The sequence below is a fragment of the Hyla sarda genome, chromosome 3 (assembly GCF_029499605.1).
Source record: "Hyla sarda isolate aHylSar1 chromosome 3, aHylSar1.hap1, whole genome shotgun sequence".
Lineage (NCBI taxonomy): Eukaryota > Metazoa > Chordata > Amphibia > Anura > Hylidae > Hyla > Hyla sarda.
This window is the reverse complement of record NC_079191.1, coordinates 23,687,728-23,711,214: the sequence shown is the minus strand read 5'-3', so window position 1 is coordinate 23,711,214 and position 23,487 is coordinate 23,687,728. Positions and strand designations below refer to the sequence as shown.

Sequence of the window (23,487 nt, the reverse complement as noted above, 5' to 3'; positions counted from 1 at the left end):
ACCTCACTGAGCTCCAGCTGTTCACAAACGCTCTCCATCCAACCTCACTGAGCTCCAGCTGTTCACAAACGCTCTCCATCCAACCTCACTGAGCTCCAGCTGTTCACAAACGCTCTCCATCCAACCTCACTGAGCTCCAGCTGTTCACAAACGCTTTCCATCCAACCTCACTGAGCTCCTGCTGTTCACAAACGCTCTCCATCCAACCTCACTGAGCTCCAGCTGTTCACAAACGCTCTCCATCCAACCGCACTGAGCTCCAGCTGTTCACAAACGCTCTCCATCCAACCTCACTGAGCTCCAGCTGTTCACAAACGCTCTCCATCCAACCTCACTGAGCTCCAGCTGTTCACAAACGCTCTCCATCCAACCTCACTGAGCTCCAGCTGTTCACAAACGCTCTCCATCCAACCTCACTGAGCTCCAGCTGTTCACAAACGCTCTCCATCCAACCTCACTGAGCTCCAGCTGTTCACAAACGCTCTCCATCCAACCTCACTGAGCTCCAGCTGTTCACAAACGCTCGCCATCCAATCTTACTGAGCTCCAGCTGTTCACAAACTGCTCTCCATCCAACCTCACTGAGCTCCAGCTGTTCACAAACGCTCTCCATCCAACCTCACTGAGCTCCAGCTGTTCACAAACGCTCTCCATCCAACCTCACTGGGCTCCAGATGTTCACAAACGCTCTCCATCCAACCTCACTGAGCTCCAGCTGTTCACAAACGCTCTCCATCCAACCTCACTGAGCTCCAGCTGTTCACAAACGCTCTCCATCCAACCTCACTGAGCTCCAGCTGTTCACAAACGCTCTCCATCCAACCTCACTGAGCTCCAGCTGTTCACAAACGCTCTCCATCCAACCTCACTGGGCTCCAGATGTTCACAAACGCTCTCCATCCAACCTCACTGAGCTCCAGATGTTCACAAACGCTCTCCATCCAACCTCACTGAGCTACAGCTGTTCACAAACGCTCTCCATCCAACCTCACTGAGCTCCAGATGTTCACAAACGCTCTCCATCCAACCTCACTGAGCTACAGCTGTTCACAAACGCTCTCCATCCAACCTCACTGAGCTCCAGCTGTTTTGCAAGGAGGAATGGGCAAAAATTTCAGTCTCTCAATGTGCAAAACTGATAGAGACCTACCCCAAGCGACTTAGAGCTGTAACCGCACAAAAGGTGACACTACAAATTATTAACTTAAGGGGGCTGAATAATTTTGCACACCCAATTTTTTCAGTTTTTTATTTGTTAAAAAAGTTTGAAATATCCAATAAATTTCGTTCCACTTCATGATTGTGTCCCACTTGTTGTTGATTCTTCACAAAAAATTACAGTTTTATATCTTTATGTTTGAAGCCTGAAATGTGGCAAAAGGTCGAAAAGTTCAAGGGGGCCGAATACTTTCACAAGGCACTGCATGTAAGCACTGTATGGCACTGTTACTTCTGCACTCTAGGTTAGTAATCTTTAATCATCATATGGCACTGTTACTTCTACACTGTATAGAAGAATTCTGTAAGCACTGGATGGCACTGTTACTTCTGCACTGTACTGTAGTATTCTGTAAGCACTGTATGGCACTATTACTTCTGTAGTGTATTGTAGTTTTCTGTAAGCACTGGATGGCACTGTTACTTCTGCACTGTATTGTAGTATTATGTAAGAACTGTATGGCACTGTTACCTCTGCACTGTATTGTAGTATTATGTAAGCTCTGTATGGCACTATTACTTCTGCACTGTATTGTAGTATTATGTAAGCTCTGTATGGCACTGTTACTTCTGCACTGTATTGTAGTATTATGTAAGCACTGTATGGCACTGTTACTTCTGCACTGTATTGTAGTATTATGTAAGCACTGAATGGCATTGTTACTTCTGCACTGTATTGTAGTATTATGTAAGCACTGTATGGCACTATTATTTATGCACTTTATTGTAGTATTATGTAAGCACTGTATGGCACTGTAATTTCTGCACTGTATTGTAGTATTATGTAAGCACTGGATGGCACTATTACTTCTGCACTGTATTGTAGTATTATGTAAGCACTGGATGGCACTGTTACTTCTGCACTGTATTGTAGTATTCTGTAAGAACTGGATGGCACTATTACTTCTGCACTGTATTGTAGTATTATGTAAGCACTGGATGGCACTGTTACTTCTGCACTGTATTGTAGTATTCTATAAGAACTGGATGGCACTATTACTTCTGCACTGTATTGTAGTATTATGTAAGCACTGTATGGCACTATTACTTCTGCACTGTATTGTAGTATTATGTAAGCACTGGATGGCACTATTACTTCTGCACTGTATTGTAGTATTATGTAAGCACTGTATGGCACTGTTACTTCTGCACTGCATAGTAGTATTCTGTAAGCACTGTATGGCACTGTTACTTCTGTACTGTATTGTAGCATTCTGTAAGCACTGTATGGCACTATTACTTATGCACTGTATTGTAGTGTTCTGTAAGCACTGTATGGCACTATTACTTATGCACTGTATTGAAGCATTCTGTAAGCACCATATGGCACTATTACTTCTGTACTGTATTGTAGTATTCTGTATGCACCGTATGGCACTGCTACTTCTTCACTGTATTGTAGTATTATGTAAGCACTATATGGCACTGTTACTTCTGTATTGTACAGTAGTATTATGTAAGCACTGTATGGCACTATTATTTCTTCACTGTATTGTAGTATTCGTTAAGCACTGTATGGCACTGTTACTTCTGCACTGTATTGTAGTATTATGTAAGCACTATATGGCACTGTTACTTCTACACTGTATTGTTGTATTATGTAAGCACTGTATGGCACTGTTACTTCTGTATTGTACAGTAGTATTATGTAAGCACTGTATGGCACTATTATTTCTTCACTGTATTGTAGTATTCGGTAAGCACTGTATGGCACTGTTACTTCTGCACTGTATTGTAGTATTCTGTAAGCAATGTATGGCACTATTACTTCTACACTGTATTGTAGTATTCCGGAAGAATTGTATGGCACTGTTACTTTTGTACTGTATTGAAGTATTCTGGAAGCCCCATATGGCACTATTACTTCTGTACTGTATTGTAGTATTGTGTAGGCACTGTATGGCACTGTTACTTCTGTACTGTACTGTAGTATTCTTTAAGCACTGTATGGCACTATTACATCTGTAGTGTATTGTAATATTCTGTAAGCACTGTATGGCACTGTTACTTCTGCACTGTATTGTAGTATTATGTAAGCACTGGATGGCACTGTTACTTCTGCACTGTATTGTAGTATTATGTAAGCTCTGTATGGCACTATTACTTCTGCACTGTATTGTAGTATTATGTAAGCTCTGTATGGCACTGTTGCCTCTGCACTGTATTGTAGTATTATGTAAGCACTGTATGGCACTGTTACCTCTGCACTGTATTGTAGTATTATGTAAGCTCTGTATGGCACTATTACTTCTGCACTGTATTGTAGTATTATGTAAGCTCTGTATGGCACTGTTGCCTCTGCACTGTATTGTAGTATTATGTAAGCACTGTATGGCACTGTTACTTCTGCACTGTATTGTAGTATTCTGGAATCTCTGTATGGCACTATTACTTCTGCACTGTATTGTAGTATTCTGGAAGCTCTGTGTGGCACTATTACTTCTGCACTGTATTGTAGCATTATGTAAGCTCTGTATGGCACTGTTACTTCTGCACTGTATTGTAGTATTATGCAAGCACCATGTAGCACTGTTACCTCTGCACTGTATTGTAGTATTATGTAAGCTCTGTATGGCACTCTATTACTTCTGCACTGTATTGTAGTATTATGTAAGCTCTGTATGGCACTATTACTTCTGCACTGTATTGTAGCATTATGCAAGCTCTGTATGGCACTGTTGCCTCTGCACTGTATTGTAGTATTATGTAAGCACTGTATGGCACTATTACTTCTGCACTGTATTATAGTATTCTGGAAGCTCTGTATGGCACTATTACTTCTGCACTGTATTGTAGTATTCTGGAAGCTCTGTATGGCACTATTACTTCTGCACTGTATTGTAGCATTATGTAAGCTCTGTATGGCACTGTTACTTCTGCACTGTATTGTAGTATTATGTAAGCACCATATAGCACTGTTACCTCTGCACTGTATTGTAGTATTATGAAAGCTCTGTATGGCACTCTATTACTTCTGCACTGTATTGTAGTATTATGTAAGCTCTGTATGGCACTGTTACCTCTGCACTGTATTGTAGTATTATGTAAGCACTGTATGGCACTCTATTACTTCTGCACTGTATTGTAGTATTATGTAAGCTCTGTATGGCACTGTTACATCTGCACTGTATTGTAGTATTATGTAAGCACTGTATGGCACTATTACTTCTGCACTGTATTGTAGTATTATGTAAGCTCTGTATGGCACTATTACTTCTGCACTGTATTGTAGTATTATGTAAGCTCTGTATGGCACTGTTAGCTCAGCACTGTATTGTAGTATTATGTAAGCACTGGATGGCACTGTTACCTCTGCACTGTATTGTAGTATTATGTAAGCACTGTATGGCACTGTTACCTCTGCACTGTATTGTAGTATTATGTAAGCACTGTATGGCACTATTACTTCTGCACTGTATTGTAGTATTATGTAAGCTATGGATGGCACTATTACTTCTGCACTGTATTGTAGTATTATGTAAGCTCTGTATGGCACTGTTACCTCTGCACTGTATTGTAGTATTATGTAAGCACTGTATGGCACTATTACCTCTGCACTGTATTGTAGTATTATGTAAGCTCTGTATGGCACTGTTACCTCTGCACTGTATTGTAGTATTATGTAAGCACTGTATGGCACTATTACCTCTGCACTGTATTGTAGTATTATGTAAGCACTGTATGGCACTGTTACCTCTGCACTGTATTGTAGTATTATGTAAGCTCTGTATGGCACTGTTAGCTCTGCACTGTATTGTAGTATTATGTAAGCACTGGATGGCACTGTTACCTCTGCACTGTATTGTAGTATTATGTAAGCACTGTATGGCACTGTTACCTCTGCACTGTATTGTAGTATTATGTAAGCACTGTATGGCACTATTACTTCTGCACTGTATTGTAGTATTATGTAAGCTCTGTATGGCACTATTACTTCTGCACTGTATTGTAGTATTATGTAAGCTCTGTATGGCACTATTACTTCTGCACTGTATTGTAGTATTATGTAAGCTCTGTATGGCACTGTTACCTCTGCACTGTATTGTAGTATTATGTAAGCACTGTATGGCACTATTACTTCTGCACTGTATTGTAGTATTATGTAAGCTCTGTATGGCACTATTACCTCTGCACTGTATTGTAGTATTATGTAAGCACTGTATGGCACTATTACTTCTGCACTGTATTGTAGTATTATGTAAGCTCTGTATGGAACGGTTGCCTCTGCACTGTATTGTAGTATTATGTAAGCACTGTATGGCACTGTTACTTCTGCACTGTATTGTAGTATTCTGGAATCTCTGTATGGCACTATTACTTCTGCACTGTATTGTAGTATTATGTAAGCACTGGATGGCACTGTTACTTCTGCACTTTATTGTAGCATTATGTAAGCTCTGTATGGCACTGTTACTTCTGCACTGTATTGTAGTATTATGCAAGCACCATGTAGCACTGTTACCTCTGCACTGTATTGTAGTATTATGTAAGCTCTGTATGGCACTCTATTACTTCTGCACTGTATTGTAGTATTATGTAAGCTCTGTATGGCACTGTTACATCTGCACTGTATTGTAGTATTATGTAAGCACTGTATGGCACTATTACTTCTGCACTGTATTGTAGTATTATGTAAGCTCTGTATGGCACTATTACTTCTGCACTGTATTGTAGTATTATGTAAGCTCTGTATGGCACTGTTAGCTCTGCACTGTATTGTAGTATTATGTAAGCACTGGATGGCACTGTTACCTCTGCACTGTATTGTAGTATTATGTAAGCACTGTATGGCACTGTTACCTCTGCACTGTATTGTAGTATTATGTAAGCACTGTATGGCACTATTACTTCTGCACTGTATTGTAGTATTATGTAAGCTATGGATGGCACTATTACTTCTGCACTGTATTGTAGTATTATGTAAGCTCTGTATGGCACTGTTACCTCTGCACTGTATTGTAGTATTATGTAAGCACTGTATGGCACTATTACCTCTGCACTGTATTGTAGTATTATGTAAGCTCTGTATGGCACTGTTACCTCTGCACTGTATTGTAGTATTATGTAAGCACTGTATGGCACTATTACCTCTGCACTGTATTGTAGTATTATGTAAGCACTGTATGGCACTGTTACCTCTGCACTGTATTGTAGTATTATGTAAGCTCTGTATGGCACTGTTAGCTCTGCACTGTATTGTAGTATTATGTAAGCACTGGATGGCACTGTTACCTCTGCACTGTATTGTAGTATTATGTAAGCACTGTATGGCACTGTTACCTCTGCACTGTATTGTAGTATTATGTAAGCACTGTATGGCACTATTACTTCTGCACTGTATTGTAGTATTATGTAAGCTCTGTATGGCACTATTACTTCTGCACTGTATTGTAGTATTATGTAAGCTCTGTATGGCACTATTACTTCTGCACTGTATTGTAGTATTATGTAAGCTCTGTATGGCACTGTTACCTCTGCACTGTATTGTAGTATTATGTAAGCACTGTATGGCACTATTACTTCTGCACTGTATTGTAGTATTATGTAAGCTCTGTATGGCACTATTACCTCTGCACTGTATTGTAGTATTATGTAAGCACTGTATGGCACTATTACTTCTGCACTGTATTGTAGTATTATGTAAGCTCTGTATGGAACGGTTGCCTCTGCACTGTATTGTAGTATTATGTAAGCACTGTATGGCACTGTTACTTCTGCACTGTATTGTAGTATTCTGGAATCTCTGTATGGCACTATTACTTCTGCACTGTATTGTAGTATTATGTAAGCACTGGATGGCACTGTTACTTCTGCACTTTATTGTAGCATTATGTAAGCTCTGTATGGCACTGTTACTTCTGCACTGTATTGTAGTATTATGCAAGCACCATGTAGCACTGTTACCTCTGCACTGTATTGTAGTATTATGTAAGCTCTGTATGGCACTCTATTACTTCTGCACTGTATTGTAGTATTATGTAAGCTCTGTATGGCACTATTACTTCTGCACTGTATTGTAGCATTATGTAAGCTCTGTATGGCACTGTTGCCTCTGCACTGTATTGTAGTATTATGTAAGCACTGTATGGCACTATTACTTCTGCACTGTATTATAGTATTCTGGAAGCTCTGTATGGCACTATTACTTCTGCACTGTATTGTAGTATTCTGGAAGCTCTGTATGGCACTATTACTTCTGCACTGTATTGTAGCATTATGTAAGCACTGTATGGCACTATTACCTCTGCACTGTATTGTAGTATTATGTAAGCACTGTATGGCACTATTACTTCTGCACTGTATTGTAGTATTATGTAAGCTCTGTATGGCACTGTTAGCTCTGCACTGTATTGTAATATTATGTAAGCACTGTATGGCACTGTTACCTCTGCACTGTATTGTAGTATTATGTAAGCACTGTATGGCACTATTACTTCTGCACTGTATTGTAGTATTATGTAAGCTATGGATGGCACTGTTACCTCTGCACTGTATTGTAGTATTATGTAAGCACTGTATGGCACTATTACTTCTGCACTGTATTGTAGTATTATGTAAGCACTGTATGGCACTGTTACCTCTGCACTGTATTGTAGTATTATGTAAGCTCTGTATGGCACTGTTAGCTCTGCACTGTATTGTAGTATTATGTAAGCACTGGATGGCACTATTACTTCTGCACTGTATTATAGTATTCTGGAAGCTCTGTATGGCACTGTTACCTCTGCACTGTATTGTAGTATTATGTAAGCACTGGATGGCACTGTTACCTCTGCACTGTATTGTAGTATTATGTAAGCACTGTATGGCACTATTACCTCTGCACTGTATTGTAGTATTATGTAAGCACTGTATGGCACTATTACTTCTGCACTGTATTGTAGTATTATGTAAGCACTGTATGGCACTGTTACCTCTGCACTGTATTGTAGTATTATGTAAGCTCTGTATGGCACTGTTAGCTCTGCACTGTATTGTAGTATTATGTAAGCACTGGATGGCACTATTACTTCTGCACTGTATTATAGTATTCTGGAAGCTCTGTATGGCACTGTTACCTCTGCACTGTATTGTAGTATTATGTAAGCACTGGATGGCACTGTTACCTCTGCACTGTATTGTAGTATTATGTAAGCACTGTATGGCACTATTACTTCTGCACTGTATTGTAGTATTATGTAAGCTATGGATGGCACTGTTACCTCTGCACTGTATTGTAGTATTATGTAAGCACTGTATGGCACTATTACCTCTGCACTGCATTGTAGTATTATGTAAGCTATGGATGGCACTGTTACCTCTGCACTGTATTGTAGTATAATGTAAGCACTGTATGGCACTGTTACTTCTGCACTGTATTGTAGTATTTTGTAAGCTCTGTATGGCACTGTTAGCTCTGCACTGTATTGTAGTATTATGTAAGCACTGTATGACACTGTTACCTCTGCACTGTATTGTAGTATTATGTAAGCACTGTATGGCACTATTACTTCTGCACTGTATTGTCGTATTATGTAAGCTATGGATGGCACTGTTACCTCTGCACTGTATTGTAGTATTATGTAAGCACTGTATGGCACTATTACTTCTGCACTGTATTGTAGTATTATGTAAGCACTGTATGGCACTGTTACCTCTGCACTGTATTGTAGTATTATGTAAGCTCTGTATGGCACTGTTAGCTCTGCACTGTATTGTAGTATTATGTAAGCACTGGATGGCACTATTACTTCTGCACTGTATTATAGTATTCTGGAAGCTCTGTATGGCACTGTTACCTCTGCACTGTATTGTAGTATTATGTAAGCACTGGATGGCACTGATACCTCTGCACTGTATTGTAGTATTATGTAAGCACTGTATGGCACTGTTACCTCTGCACTGTATTGTAGTATTATGTAAGCACTGGATGGCACTGTTACCTCTGCACTGTATTGTAGTATTATGTAAGCTCTGTATGGCACTGTTACATCTGCACTGTATTGTAGTATTATTTAAGCACTGTATGGCACTATTACCTCTGCACTGTATTGTAGTATTATGTAAGCACTGTATGGCACTATTACTTCTGCACTGTATTGTAGTATTATGTAAGCACTGTATGGCACTGTTACCTCTGCACTGTATTGTAGTATTATGTAAGCTCTGTATGGCACTGTTAGCTCTGCACTGTATTGTAGTATTATGTAAGCACTGGATGGCACTATTACTTCTGCACTGTATTATAGTATTCTGGAAGCTCTGTATGGCACTGTTACCTCTGCACTGTATTGTAGTATTATGTAAGCACTGGATGGCACTGTTACCTCTGCACTGTATTGTAGTATTATGTAAGCACTGTATGGCACTATTACTTCTGCACTGTATTGTAGTATTATGTAAGCTATGGATGGCACTGTTACCTCTGCACTGTATTGTAGTATTATGTAAGCACTGTATGGCACTATTACCTCTGCACTGCATTGTAGTATTATGTAAGCTATGGATGGCACTGTTACTTCTGCACTGTATTGTAGTATTATGTAAGCTCTGTATGGCACTATTACCTCTGCACTGCATTGTAGTATTATGTAAGCACTGTATGGCACTGTTACCTCTGCACTGTATTGTAGTATTATGTAAGCTCTGTATGGCACTCTATTACTTCTGTATTGTACACTGTTGACACTGTTATTTAGGCAGAGTACATTTTAGGAATTGAATGGTAATGTAACCAGTAGCAACATAGAGCAGAAGTTTCATAGAAATACAATTGGACCAATAGGACGGTTTTCGATGCAGTGCACTTTATGGTAAAAATGACGCGTTTTCTTTATTCTATCTTTTATCTTTATTTTTACTACTTTTAAAAATTTACTACTTTTAAAATTTACTACTTTTAAACTTTTTGTAGGAAAATTAGTATGCTTAAAAGTGTCGTCTTCTAACCCCTATAATGTCTATATTTTTTGTAACGTGATCTTTATCTTTTATCGTTACCGTTATTGTTTAGTTGGGACTTCTTGATTACTTTTAATACTTTTTTTTTCTGATACAGCATGTGACTTAAAAATCTTTACCCCAATGCATTAACATTATATTTTTTTTAACCCCTAGAGGACACAGAGCCGGGATTCACAGCCAATGCCAGATATCACCAATCAGGTTAAAGGGGTACTCCCGTGGAAAACTTATTTTTTAAATCAACTGGTGCCAGAAAGTTAAGCAGATTTGTAAATCACTTCTATTAAAAAAAATCGTAATCCTTCCAGCACTTTTTAGGGGCTGTATACTAAAGAGAAATCCAAAGAAGAAATGCATTTCCTCTGATGTCATGACCACAGTGCTCTCTGGTGACCTCTGCTGTCCATTTTCGGAACTGTCCAGAGAAGCATATGTTTGCTATGGGGATTTTCTCCAGTTCCTAAAATGGACAGCAGAGGTCACCAGAGAGCACTGTGGTCATGACATCAGAGGAAATGCATTTCTTTTTTGGATTTCTCTTTAGTATACAGCCCCTAAAAAGTACTGGAGGGATTAAGATTTTTTAATAGAAGAGATTTACAAATCTGTTTGACTTTCTGGCACCAGTTGATAAAAAAAAAAAAAGAAAAAAAAAAAAGGTTTCCACGGGAGTACCCCTTTAATGGCCACCATTAACCCTTTAGACGTTGCAAGTTGATTTTAGCATCTAAAAGCAGTAAATTGGGTGCACAGGTTAGTTCGGGGTCTGATGGAGACCTCTGTGGGGAAATCTCGGGGTCCCGATCAGCTGATATGATGGGCGAGGTCCTCTGCGCACCATCTGATTGCAGCTTCGCTTCTCTAGTCTAGGTTGGCAGACTGGAGAGGCAGAGCGCTGATATCGCTGATCAGTGGGGACTAAAAAAAAAGGTAATAAAATAAACTGAATAAGTAAATAAATTAAAAATTAAAAAAATACAATCAAGTATATAAAAAAAGGTTAATACATACAAACTAACCCCTTCCTAAATAAAAAATTTTCATTACTCCCCTTTTTCCTATTTTCTAAATTAAAAAATGTAAAGAAATAGATAAATATTTTCGGTATCATTGAATGCAGAAATATCCGAACCATTAAAATATACCAAGAAACTGCATCCTATTTGTATGGGAGCGCCGGAGATGCCAGAGGGCTGTACTCGGATATATTCAGCGCCCCCATAAAAGTGAAAGGAGCGTGTCGGGGCCCCATTCTGGTGATAAGGGGGGCTCCAGGGGTCAGACCCCCCCCATGATCAGATACTGATCCTCTATCCTGTGCATAGGGGATACGATTTTCACCGGACATCGCCTTTAATGGAAGTTCCCTCTCTAATTGACAGTTCCAGCACAGATTCAGCGGGAGAGTTTATTTGTCGGCAGCCGTTCAGGACTTTTTTTTTTACCAGGGGTCAAGTCCTGGGGAAAAAAGTGTGGGAACTCACCCAAGATTTCCACTTAAAGGGGTACTAGACATCTTATACCCTATCCAAAGGATAGGGGATAAGATGTCTTATCCCGAGGGTCCCACCGCTAGGGACCCCCACGTTCTCCCTGCTGCTCCGGCCATTCATTTAGAGCATTGGGTGAAGCACCAGAGGCTCATGACTCACGGTCACGGCCCCTCAATGCAAGTCTATGGGAGGGGGCATGACGGCCGTCACCCCCCCCCCCCCCATAGATTTGCATTGAGGGGGCATTACTGTGATGTCATGAGCCTCTGCCCTGCATCACTAGTCATCCGGCACAGATAACATGTCTAGGGGCAGAGTAACTCTTTAAGGGCTGGTCCTGCAGGACTCCTGCTAATGGGAAGTGCGTTCCTGCTGTGGAAAAAGTGCAGGAACTCCATTCCCATGAGTTCCTGCAGGACTTGAGCCCTGTTTTGTACCATCTTGCCATAATGATGCACAGTGAAGCGGGCGACGTCCATTACCACTATAGATGTTGTCCTGCACAATGATGAAATGGAGAGAACAGATACGACTAGTGCAGGGGTCACAGAGGAGTTCAGCACATAATATCCTGTCTTCCTGAACAGCAGGGTGTCCAGATAGTCACTTCCATTTCCTGCACACACGGGAAGGCTTTCCAGCATGTTTCTAACATTAGATACCAGGAACATCAACCCTGTGAGCCAAAACACAGCTGGAGCCCCACATATAGGGGACGGGGTGAGAGGGGGATGGTCCTGCACCCCAGCAGGTGCCGAATAACCTGTTATAATGCCTAAGAACCGATAAACAACACTATTTCTTTGGATCTGTATTAGTTAAGGGGTCTGTTCTGGAGTATGTATTTGTTTAGAGGTCTGGTCTGGAGTATGTATTTGTTTAGAGGTCTGGTCTGGAGTATGTATTAGTTTAGAGGTCTGGTCTGGAGTATGTATTAGTTTAGATGTCTGGTCTGGAGTATGTATTTGTTTAGAGGTCTGGTCTGGAGTATGTATTAGTTTAGATGTCTGGTCTGGAGTATGTATTAGTTTAGATGTCTGGTCTGATAAACTAATACATACTCCAAACCAGACATCTAAACTAATACATACTCCAGACCAGACCCTGATAAACTAATATAGAGCTCAGACCAGACCTCTAAACTAATACATGCCCCAGAACAGACCCCTTAACTAATACAGATCCAAAGAAATTGTTTTGTTCATCGGTTCTTAGGTGTTATAACAGGTTATTCGGCACCTGCTGGGATGCAGGACCATCACCCTCTCACCCCGTCCCCTATATTTTGGGCTCTAGCTGTCTTAGTTTGGGAGTCTTGATTAGTTTATTGGGGTCTGGTCTGGGGTCTGTCTTAGTTTAGGAGTCTTGATTAGTTTATTGGTCTTAGGTCTGTCTCAGTTTAGGGGTCTGGTCTGGGGTCTGTGTTTATTAAGGGTGTCTGGTCTGGAATCTGTCTTAGTTTTGGGGTCAAAATTAGTTTATTGGTGTCTGTATTAATTTAGGGGTCTTGTGTGGAGTCTATTAGTGAAGGGATTCTGGTGTTTGTCCTGTATTAATTTAAGGGGCTAGTCTTAGGTCTGTATTACTTTAAGGGTGTTTGGTGGGGTTTGTATCAGTCTAGAGGGGTCTGGTCTGAGATCTATATTAGTTTAGGTTTCTGGTCTGGGGTCAGTATTCATTTAGTTTATATTTATTAGGGGTGTCTGATCTGGGGTCTGTATTAGTTAAGGGGTCTAGTCTGTCATCTGAATTAGTTTATGGAGGTCTGGTAAGGGGTTCGTATTAGTTTAGGGGTTTGGTCTTGTGTCTGTATTTTTAAAGGTGTCTGGTCTGAAGTCTGTAATAGTTCAGGGTTCAGGTCTGGGGTCTGTATAAATTTAGGGGTCAGGTGTGGGGGCATTGCAGAAAGCTGAGATCTATGCTGCTGTGTGCAGGGTGCTTCTATGCAGAAAAGACATGGACATATTAATGTGGTTAATGTTCCCTCCATGTCACAGACTGGAAAAGACACATCTACAGCAACTCTCCAGCGTGATGACCCTACGAACAACATCCCATATGTCAACTCCCTGGACTGTGGTGACCGTATAACTCATAGGAGATGTTTGGTCATTTTGATCCTCAGACACGTCTTCATTGTTGCAGATCTCACAGTTTAATGGGCAGAGTGCTGTACGTGTTAGTAGGAATCCCGCACAGCAGTGCACAGGTTTCAGGAATGCTCTTATCTGCTCAATGTATATATTAGGTAACTGGTTCTGGAGCGCTGCGCTGCTAACATTCTGATTATCTGGCCTCCACTGTTACAGACTTTTCAATATAAGAGACAGTGGGCACCCAGAGGGTCCTGATTCTCCATATTGGTTGCCCGATGGGCAGAATTAACAGGGTGGGCAGCACTATGTTATTCCTGGGCTGTGACTTCACTCCTTGTATTATCTCTGTACTGTGACGTCACTGTGTACCTTATCCTTGTACTGTGACGATACTGTGTGCCTTATCCTTGTACTGTGACGTCACTGTGTGCCTTATCCCTGTACTGTCACATCACTGTGTGCCTTATCCCTGTACTGTGATGACACTATGTGCCTTATCCCTGTACTGTGACGACACTGTGTGCCTTATCCCTGTACTGTGATGTCACTGTGTATATTATCCCTGTACTGTGACGACACTGTGTGCCTTATCCCTGTACTGTGACGTCACTGTGTGCCTTATCCCTGTACTGTGACATCACTGTGTGTATTATCCCTGTACTGTGACGACACTGTGTGCCTTATCCCTGTACTGTGACGACACTGTGTGCCTTATCCTTGTACTGTGACGTCACTGTGTGCCTTATCCCTGTACTGTGACATCACTGTGTGCCTTATCCCTGTACTGTGATGACACTATGTGCCTTATCCCTGTACTGTGACGACAATGTGTGCCTTATCCCTGTACTGTGATGTCACTGTGTATATTATCCCTGTGCTGTGACATCACTGTGTGCCTTATCCCTGTACTGTGATGACACTGTGTGTCTTATCCCTGTACTGTGACGTCACTGTGGGCCTTATCCCTGTACTGGGATGTCACTGTGTGCCTTATCCCTGTACTGTGATGACACTATGTGCCTTATCCCTGTACTGTGACGACACTGTGTGCCTTATCCCTGTACTGTGATGTCACTGTGTGTCTTATCCCTGTACTGTGACGTCACTGTGGGCCTTATCCCTGTACTGGGATGTCACTGTGTGTATTATCCCTGTGCTGTGGCATCACTGTGTGCCTTATCCCTGTGCTGTGACATCACTGTGTGCCTTATCCCTGTACTGTGATGACACTGTGTGTCTTATCCCTGTACTGTGACGTCACTGTGTGCCTTATCCCTGTACTGTGAAGTCACTGTGTACCTTATCCTTGTACTGTGACGACACTGTGTGCCTCATCCCTGTTCTGTGACGACACTGTGTGCCTTATCCCTGTACTGTGACGACACTGTGTGCCTTATCCTTGTACTGTGACGTCACTGTGTGCCTTATCCCTGTACTTTGACATCACTGTGTGCCTTATCCCTGTACTGTGATGACACTATGTGCCTTATCCCTGTACTGTGACGACACTGTGTGCCTTATCCCTGTACTGTGATGTCACGGTGTATATTATCCCTGTGCTGTGACATCACTGTGTGCCTTATCCCTGTGCTGTGACATCACTGTGTGCCTTATCCCTGTACTGTGATGACACTGTGTGTCTTATCCATGTACTGTGACGTCACTGTGTGCCTTATCCCTGTACTGTGATGTCACTGTGTGTATTATCCCTGTGCTGTGACATCACTGTGTGTCTTATCCCTGTACTGTGACATCACTGTGTATTATCCCTGTACTGTGATGTCACTGTGTATATTATCCCTGTGCTGTGACATCACTGTGTGCCTTATCCCTGTACTGTGACGTCACTGGGTGCCTTATCCCTGTACTGTGATGACACTGTGTGCCTTGTTCCTGTACTGTGACATCACTGTGTGTATTATCCCTGTACTGTGTCGTCACTGTGTATTATCTCTGTACTGTGACATCACTGTGTGTATTATCCCTGTACTGTGTCGTCACTGTGTGCCTTATCCCTGTACTGTGAGGTCACTGAGCGCCTTATCCCTGTATTGTGACGTCACTGTGTGCATTATCCCTGTACTGTGACGTCACTGTGTATATTATCCCTGTACTGTGACATCACTGTGTGTATTATCCCTGTACTGTGACATCACTGTGTGTATTATCCCTGTACTGTGTCGTCACTGTGTGCCTTATCCCTGTACTGTGGCATCACTGTGTGTATTATCCCTGACATTACTGTGTGTATCATTGTGCGTAATGAGTCCTCATCAAATAAAGCCATTGACATACCTGGATTACACCAACAACAAACGGGCAACTCAAATACGCAAATCAATTTGCGCCGTGTCCAAATAAAAACCTGAAATACACCCAATTTAAGCGCAGACCAAATTATAAACCCATCGAGGATGCTGCAGTTTTTCATTTTCGTGTTTTTATTTTTTCCTCCTTGCCTTCAAATAGCCAAAACTATTTTAATGTTCCACCTACAGACCTATATAAGGCTTATACTGTACTTTTTAATGGCATCACTCATTTTACTACAAATAAAAAATAAAATAAAAAAAGCAATTACGTACATTTTGTGTGCTTTTGTTTCTTCGCAGTCCTTTTTATGGTTAAAAAACATTATATTTAATCTGTAGGTCCGTACAAAAATTTCCAACAAAAAACATTAAAAGTACATTGACAATAGAAAAGAAGAACATTGGTTGAGGATATATTAAAAAAAAATACAAAAAACAAACAAAATAAAACAACCTTGCTGTTGTTTGTCAGACTGAGTAGACCCTCTAACACATATCTAACATATTAGAAGCAGTGATCACAGTAAATAGCTCATAAATCCATCAAGGTCGATTTAAAGGAACACTCCAGGCATAATAAAAACATCTTAAAGGGGTACTCCGGTGAAATTTTTTATTTTTTAAATTAACTGGAGCCAGAAAGTTAAATAGATTTGTCATTTATTTCTATTTAAAAATCTTAATCCTTCCAGTACTTATCAGCTGCTGTATACTACAGAAGGAAGTTGTGTATTTCTTTTCTGTCTGACCACAGTGCTCTCTGCTGACACCTCTGTCCATGTCAGGAACTGTCCGGAGCCGGAGAGGATTGCTATGGGGATTTGCTCCTACTCTGGACAGTTCCTGATACGGACAGAGGTGTCAGCAGAGAGCACTGTGGTCAGACAGAAAATAAATTCAAAAAGAAAAGAACTTCCTGTGGATCATACAGCAGCTGATAAGTACTGGAAGAATTAAGATTTTTAAATGGAAGTCATTTACAAATCTGTTCAACTTTCTGGCACCAGTTGATTAAAAAAATATATATATTGTTTCCCACCAGAGTACCCCTTTAAGCTTAGAGCAGGATCTTCAGGGGTGGAGCTTAACAGTGAACACCAAAGAGAATTCTTGTGTCATGCTCCGCCCCCTATGGCCCTGCTTTGTGCAGATAGGATCAGTGGAAGTTGAAAAGCCTTAATTGAAAATCTATAGCAGGGTCCCCCAATGATCATTTGCCTTTTATAATTCAGTGGTCTTTAGGTAGAGGGGGGTCTCACTTTAGGCACCTGTGCTCAGGTGTGACTGCTACATCCGCATCCGCTATTGCAGTGTTCCCCAACCTGTGGCTCTATTTTAAGCAACACTCCGGGCAGAATGTGCACATCTTATGCTTAGAGCAGGGTCTGCAGGGGTGGAGCTTAACAAAGAACACCAATTAAAGACTTCTTGTGTTATGCTCCACCCCCTAGGACCCTGCTTTGGGCAGATTAGATTGGTGGAAGCATAAGAGCTCCAATGCAAAATATCTAACTGGGCCCTCCGCCTATCATATGTAGCAGGGGGTCTTTTTTTTATATATTAGGGGATTTTCTAGAGTAGCAGGGGGTCTTCTGATGTATGGTGTGATTGCTACATCTGCACCCCCTATTACAATTTTCCCCAAACCGAAACCCATCAGCTGTTGCATAACTACAACTCCCATCATGTCCTGACAGCCTTCGGCTGTCAGGACATGATGGGAGTTGTCGTTTTGCAACAGCAGGAGTCCCTGGGGTCGGGGAACACTGCCCTATTGTTTCACCACCAAAGGAACTCATACATGAAACTGTAAGACCATAAACAGTAAGAGTAAAAAAATAAAATATATATATAAATCAGTTTTTCATTCTGGAACAACAACACCCAGCAAAACCTCTGGGGTGCACTTGCTTCAACATCAATGGATGTGCGGTTCCAGAGACGGAACCCTGTCTTGACAACAGGAGGATATCGCAGACACAGTAGACGAAACACCATCAGCACTATCACAAAATACAACATTTTGCAGGTTGTTGTGCCGAGACTAGAAAAATGCACAATACATCAATACATGCAGCAAATCCGTACAACCAACAAGCGTGCGCCAATTTAGTACGCACATTTAAGTGTCACCTTCATCCTGCAAACACACTGTAACGCAACACTCCACGTTAACCCTACGCTATTCCCCATTGTCCCAGACTGTCTTGCAGCTGGATAATGAAACTTCATAGACAAGAAACATACTAAAGCAAAAATAACAGGAAGACGAAATGCGGGAGAAAATTTCCTGTTCCATACATGCACAAGAAACAATAAAAATAAACAAGTATAAAAGTATTAAAAAGTATAGATATAGTCTGCAGCTTTGATACATATACATAGTTTTGTGTCTGCAGCTTTGATACATATATATATATAGTTTTGTGTCTGCAGCTTTAATACATATACATAGTTTTGTGTCTGCAGCTTTGATATATATATATATATATATATATATATATATATATGTATATATATAGTTTTGTGTCTGCAGCTTTAATACATATACATCGTTTTGTGTCTGCAGCTTTAATACATATACATCGTTTTGTGTCTGCAGCTTTGATACATATATATATATATATATAGTTTTGTGTCTGCAGCTTTAATACATATACATAGTTTTGTGTCTGCAGCTTTGGTACATATATATATATATATAGTTTTGTGTCTGCAGCTTTAATACATATACATAGTTTTGTGTCTGCAGCTTTGGTACATATATATATATATATATATATATATATATTTATATATATATATAGTTTTGTGTCTGCAGCTTTAATACATATACATAGTTTTGTGTCTGCAGCTTTAATACATATATATATATATATATATGTATATATATATATATATATATATATATATATATCGTTTTGTGTCTGCAGCTTTAATACATATATTTATATATATATATATATAAGTTATGTGTCTGCAGCATTGATACTCACACACACACACACACATGTATATATATATATATATATATATATATATATATATATAGTTGTGTGTCTGCAGCTTTAATACATATATATAGTTTTGTGTCTGCAGCTTTGATACATATATATATATATATATATATATATATATATATTTATATATAAGTTATGTGTCTGCAGCGTTGATACACACACACATACACACACACATATATATAGTTGTGTGTCTGCAGCTTTAATACATATATATATATATATATATATATATATATATATATATATATATATCGTTTTGTGTCTGCAGCTTTGATACACATATAGTTTTGTGTCTGCAGCTTTAATAAATTTCCTACCTTTTCTGTGTCTCCTCTCCTAATCCCGGCTCCAGTTTCGCCGAGTGTCCCGATAATCTCTGGCAGATTTCTGCAGGGTTGGCTGTATCCTTAATATCCAGGGAAAACCACACCTCCGAAAAGAGAGGAGCCGACTCCCTGGATGAGTCCTACAGCGCTGTCCTACTACTGCACACACACAGTGCACACACACACAGCCAATCACATGCCAGCGACTTAATGCATTTAGGCATGTAGACGAGGTCAAGACATCTCATTGAAGATCAAACTGAGCATCAGAATAAGGAAAAAAGGGGATTTAAATTACTAAAAGGGGTTGTCCAGGAATAGAAAAACAGAGCTAGTTTCTTTCAAAAACTGCTCCCCATCTGTCTCCAGGTTGGGTCACTTGGTGTGGTTCTGCAGCTCAGTTCCATTGAAGTGAATGAAGCCAAGTGGTAATACTACACCAAACCTGGAGACAGACATGGAGCTGTTTTTTAAATTAGCTGTGTTTTTCTATTCCTGGATAATCCCTTTAAGTTGTTGGTGCCAGACGGGCTGTTTCAGAAGCTGCTGGTCTACTTGGATTTTCACACACAACCATTTCTAAGGTTTACAAAGAATGGTCCGACAAAGAGGAAATTTACAGTGAGCGGGAGATGTGTGGACGGAAATGCCTTGTTGAGGTCAGAGAAGAATGGGTAGACTGGTTCGAGGTGACAGAAAGGCAACAGTAGCCACTGGTGACAACCAAGGTCTGCAGAATACCATCTCTGATCACACAACACATCAAAACTTGAAGCAGATGGGCTACTGCAGCAAAAGACCACAACGGGTGCCAAAAAACTAAGAAAATGTGGCTACAGTTTACACAGGTCACCAAAACTGGACAATAGAAGACTGGAAGAACGTTGTCTGGTCTGAGGAGTTTCAATTCCAGCTGTCCAGACATGCTGGGGGGGTTGTAGTTTTGCAACAGCTGGAGGTCCACTATTTATAAAAACACTGACTTAGAAATGACCAAACCTATAACACAATAAAAGGTCTTCTATGGCACACGAATGTAATGTGAACAAAAGGTTAAGATTCGGATCTATATGACCGTAACGTGTTGGAGTTTCAATTTGTTCATTGATTCTAACACAATGGTGTTTCCTACATTTTATGTTTCTATGTTCAGAAAAAAGAAGAAACTGATCTCTGCAAACATTGGGAGAACATACAAACTCCACGCAGATGTCGCCCTATTCAGACTTGAGGTAACCCTCAAAACCACTAGTCTGCTTTCTGCCATTTTCAGTGTTTTTCAAAGCCATTTTACAAGCATTTTTGGGTGGTACTTCTTTTTTTTTTGTTTTATAACATTTTTGTATACAAAAAACTCCCAAAAAACACCATCCCCAAAGCATGATGAATTTTAGATAGCAGTCAAAAATATGCAAAAAAATAAAAAGTAGACACTAATAACATGAATTTCAGGAGCCAGTTTTATTCATGGACCCCTGAAGAAGCCAGTACTCTTTTGGCGATACAAGCGGGACAGAGAAGAATGCAGCACCTTATACCCAGAAACACTTACAGGTATATTAGTATTTTTTGTTGTATACAGATATTTTATATATGTGTTGTTTTTTTGGCTACAATAAGAACATAATTGTTGGGGGTCTTTATATTGTGTTGCCTTACTGTTCCTTACTCTCTTTTTAATTATAATATATATATATATATATATATATATATATATATATATATATATATATATATCTTTTTAAATTTTTAAAATTTTTATTTTTATTGCCAACAGAGACTGCATAAAACAGGAAAACTGTTGTGAAAAGGCAGAGTTTGTCAAAAAAAGACTATGTGCAAAATATATTATCAATGTGTTTGGGCGGGGTTTGTAGTGTTAATTCGGCTCCTCAGATCCACAGCAAATTACAATATTGTCCATATGGATGGTTATTTAGAATATGTTGCAGTCATTTTTCATATGGAAAACAAGCATGCTGAGGATTTTTTCCAATACTTTTACTCTTAGAATTATTGTTTCCTAATTAGGGTGCCTCCAGCTGTTGCAAACCTACAACACCCAGCATGCTGGGCATTGTAGTTTTGAAGCAGCTGGAGGCACCCTGGTTGGGAAACACTGCTTTGAACGTGAAATCTGCCTTGAATCTACAGCACAATCCACATATTACACACAAAGAATTTACTGTGAACTAGATCACAGCAAGATCTGCAGCAAGATCCCCAGTGAAAACAAACATTTTGCCAAATCTGAACATTCACCAAGTCACCAAGATCCTACTCTCCTAATGACTTATCCAGAGTTCCCAGGATTCATTGAATTACTGTTCACTATAAAGCACTGCCATTGTTCTTCATGGAAGAATGTTTGTCTTTATCCGGAGTGATGCAGGACCTTCTCCTTCATTCCATTATAAGCAGTGGAGCAGGACCTTCTCCTTCATTCCATTATCCGAAGTGGTACAGGACCTTCTCATTTGCTCCATTATCTGGAGTGGTGCTGGACCTTCTCCTTCATTTCATTATCTGGAGTAGTGAAGGACCTTCTGCTTTGCTCCATTATCCAGAGTGATGCAGAACCTTCTCCTTGGCTCCATTATCTGAAGTGGTGCAGGACCTTCCCCTTCATTCCATTATCCAGAGTGGTGCAGAACCTTCTTTTTTGCCCCATTATCCGGAGTGGTGCAGGACCTTCTGCTTTGCTCCATTAACTAGAGTAATGCAGGATCTTCTCCTTGGCTCCATTATCTGAAGTGGTGCAGGACCTTCCCCTTCATTCCATTATACGGAGTGGTGTAGGACCTGCTGCAAGCTGAAATTATGTAATCACTGGGGACTTCTACCTAAAAAGGCAGTGTTTTCTATCTGCCTGACTTCCTATTTACTAGGGCCTTCTACGTAGTAGGGTTGGAATCCCTACCTAACTACTGGGGCTTCTACCTAATAGGGTAGGGGGGATTCCCTACCTAACTATAGGGGGCTTCTACTTGTCAAGGGAGAATCCCTACCTAACTACTGGGGCTTCTACTTAATAACCATAGGAGTTCCCCACCTAACTACTGTGGGCTCTTACCTAATAGGGGGGGGGATGCCCTACCTAACTACCGGGGGCTTTTACCTAATAGGGGGATTACCCAACTAACTATTGGGGGGCTCGACCTAATAGGTTCGATTCCCTGTCTAACTACTTGGGGTGGATTCCCTACATAACTACTGGTGGCTTCTACCTAATAGGGAGGATTCTCTACCTACCAACTGGGTGCTTCTACCTAATAGGGGGCAGTAGCGTTGCTATGGGGGGGGGGGTGCCAGGCCGCACCAGGTGACACCCCCCAAGTGGGGTGACACCATCAAGAGGGAAGTAATCCCACGATGGCGTCACCCAGCAACACAAGCAAGTGTACTACCTCTGGCAACGCATAGGCAGTACACTAGAATGGTGGAGCAGAAGCTGTCAGCTCCCACCCAACCATTCACTCACACGCTGCAGACACTTCTGGCTTGCAGGGTGTCAGCTGCAGGGACGCAATCTCCGGCAGGCCGGCGCGAGATCCCGTCCCCACGGCTCACACGCTGCAAGCCAGAACCAAGGGAGAGATCTGCTTGTGGGAACGTGGATCAGGTGAGTAGAATTGTTGCTTTTCTTTTTTACTGTTTGAGGCACTATGGGGGCATTGTACAGGAGGCATTATAGGAGATGGGCACATATGATGGGGCATTATATGTGAGGGACACAGGACAGGGGGCATTATATGTGGCACATGATGGGAAATTATATGTGAGGGGGCACAGAGTTACATGGGGGGGAAGAACAAGGGCATTAGTATTATATGTGGGGGCACAGGACAGAGGAATTATTATATGGGGGAACATGAAGGGGCATTATTATTGTGTTGGGGTATTATATTCAGAGGGTACAGTGTATGGCAGTATTTTTTTCAGAGGGTACAGTGTGTGGTAGTATTTTATTCAGAGGGTACAGTGTGTGGTAGTATTATATTCAGAGAGTGCAGTGTGTGGTTGTATTATATTTACCTATTGAATTGTAGTTCCAGCATGCAACGCTTTTCACTGCG

General features: G+C 40.8%; 1 protein-coding gene across 1 annotated transcript in view; it reads right to left on the bottom strand.

Moving 5' to 3' along the window:
* Window positions 1–19,446, bottom strand: part of ADGRF5 (adhesion G protein-coupled receptor F5) — a 216,851-nt gene extending 197,405 nt beyond the window's left edge. Inside the window, exon 1 of the mRNA XM_056563877.1 lies at window positions 19,403–19,446. The gene's annotated coding sequence lies outside the window, so the exon portion shown is untranslated. The remainder of the gene's footprint in view (window positions 1–19,402) is intronic.
* Between the last annotated feature and the right edge of the window lie 4,041 nt (window positions 19,447–23,487).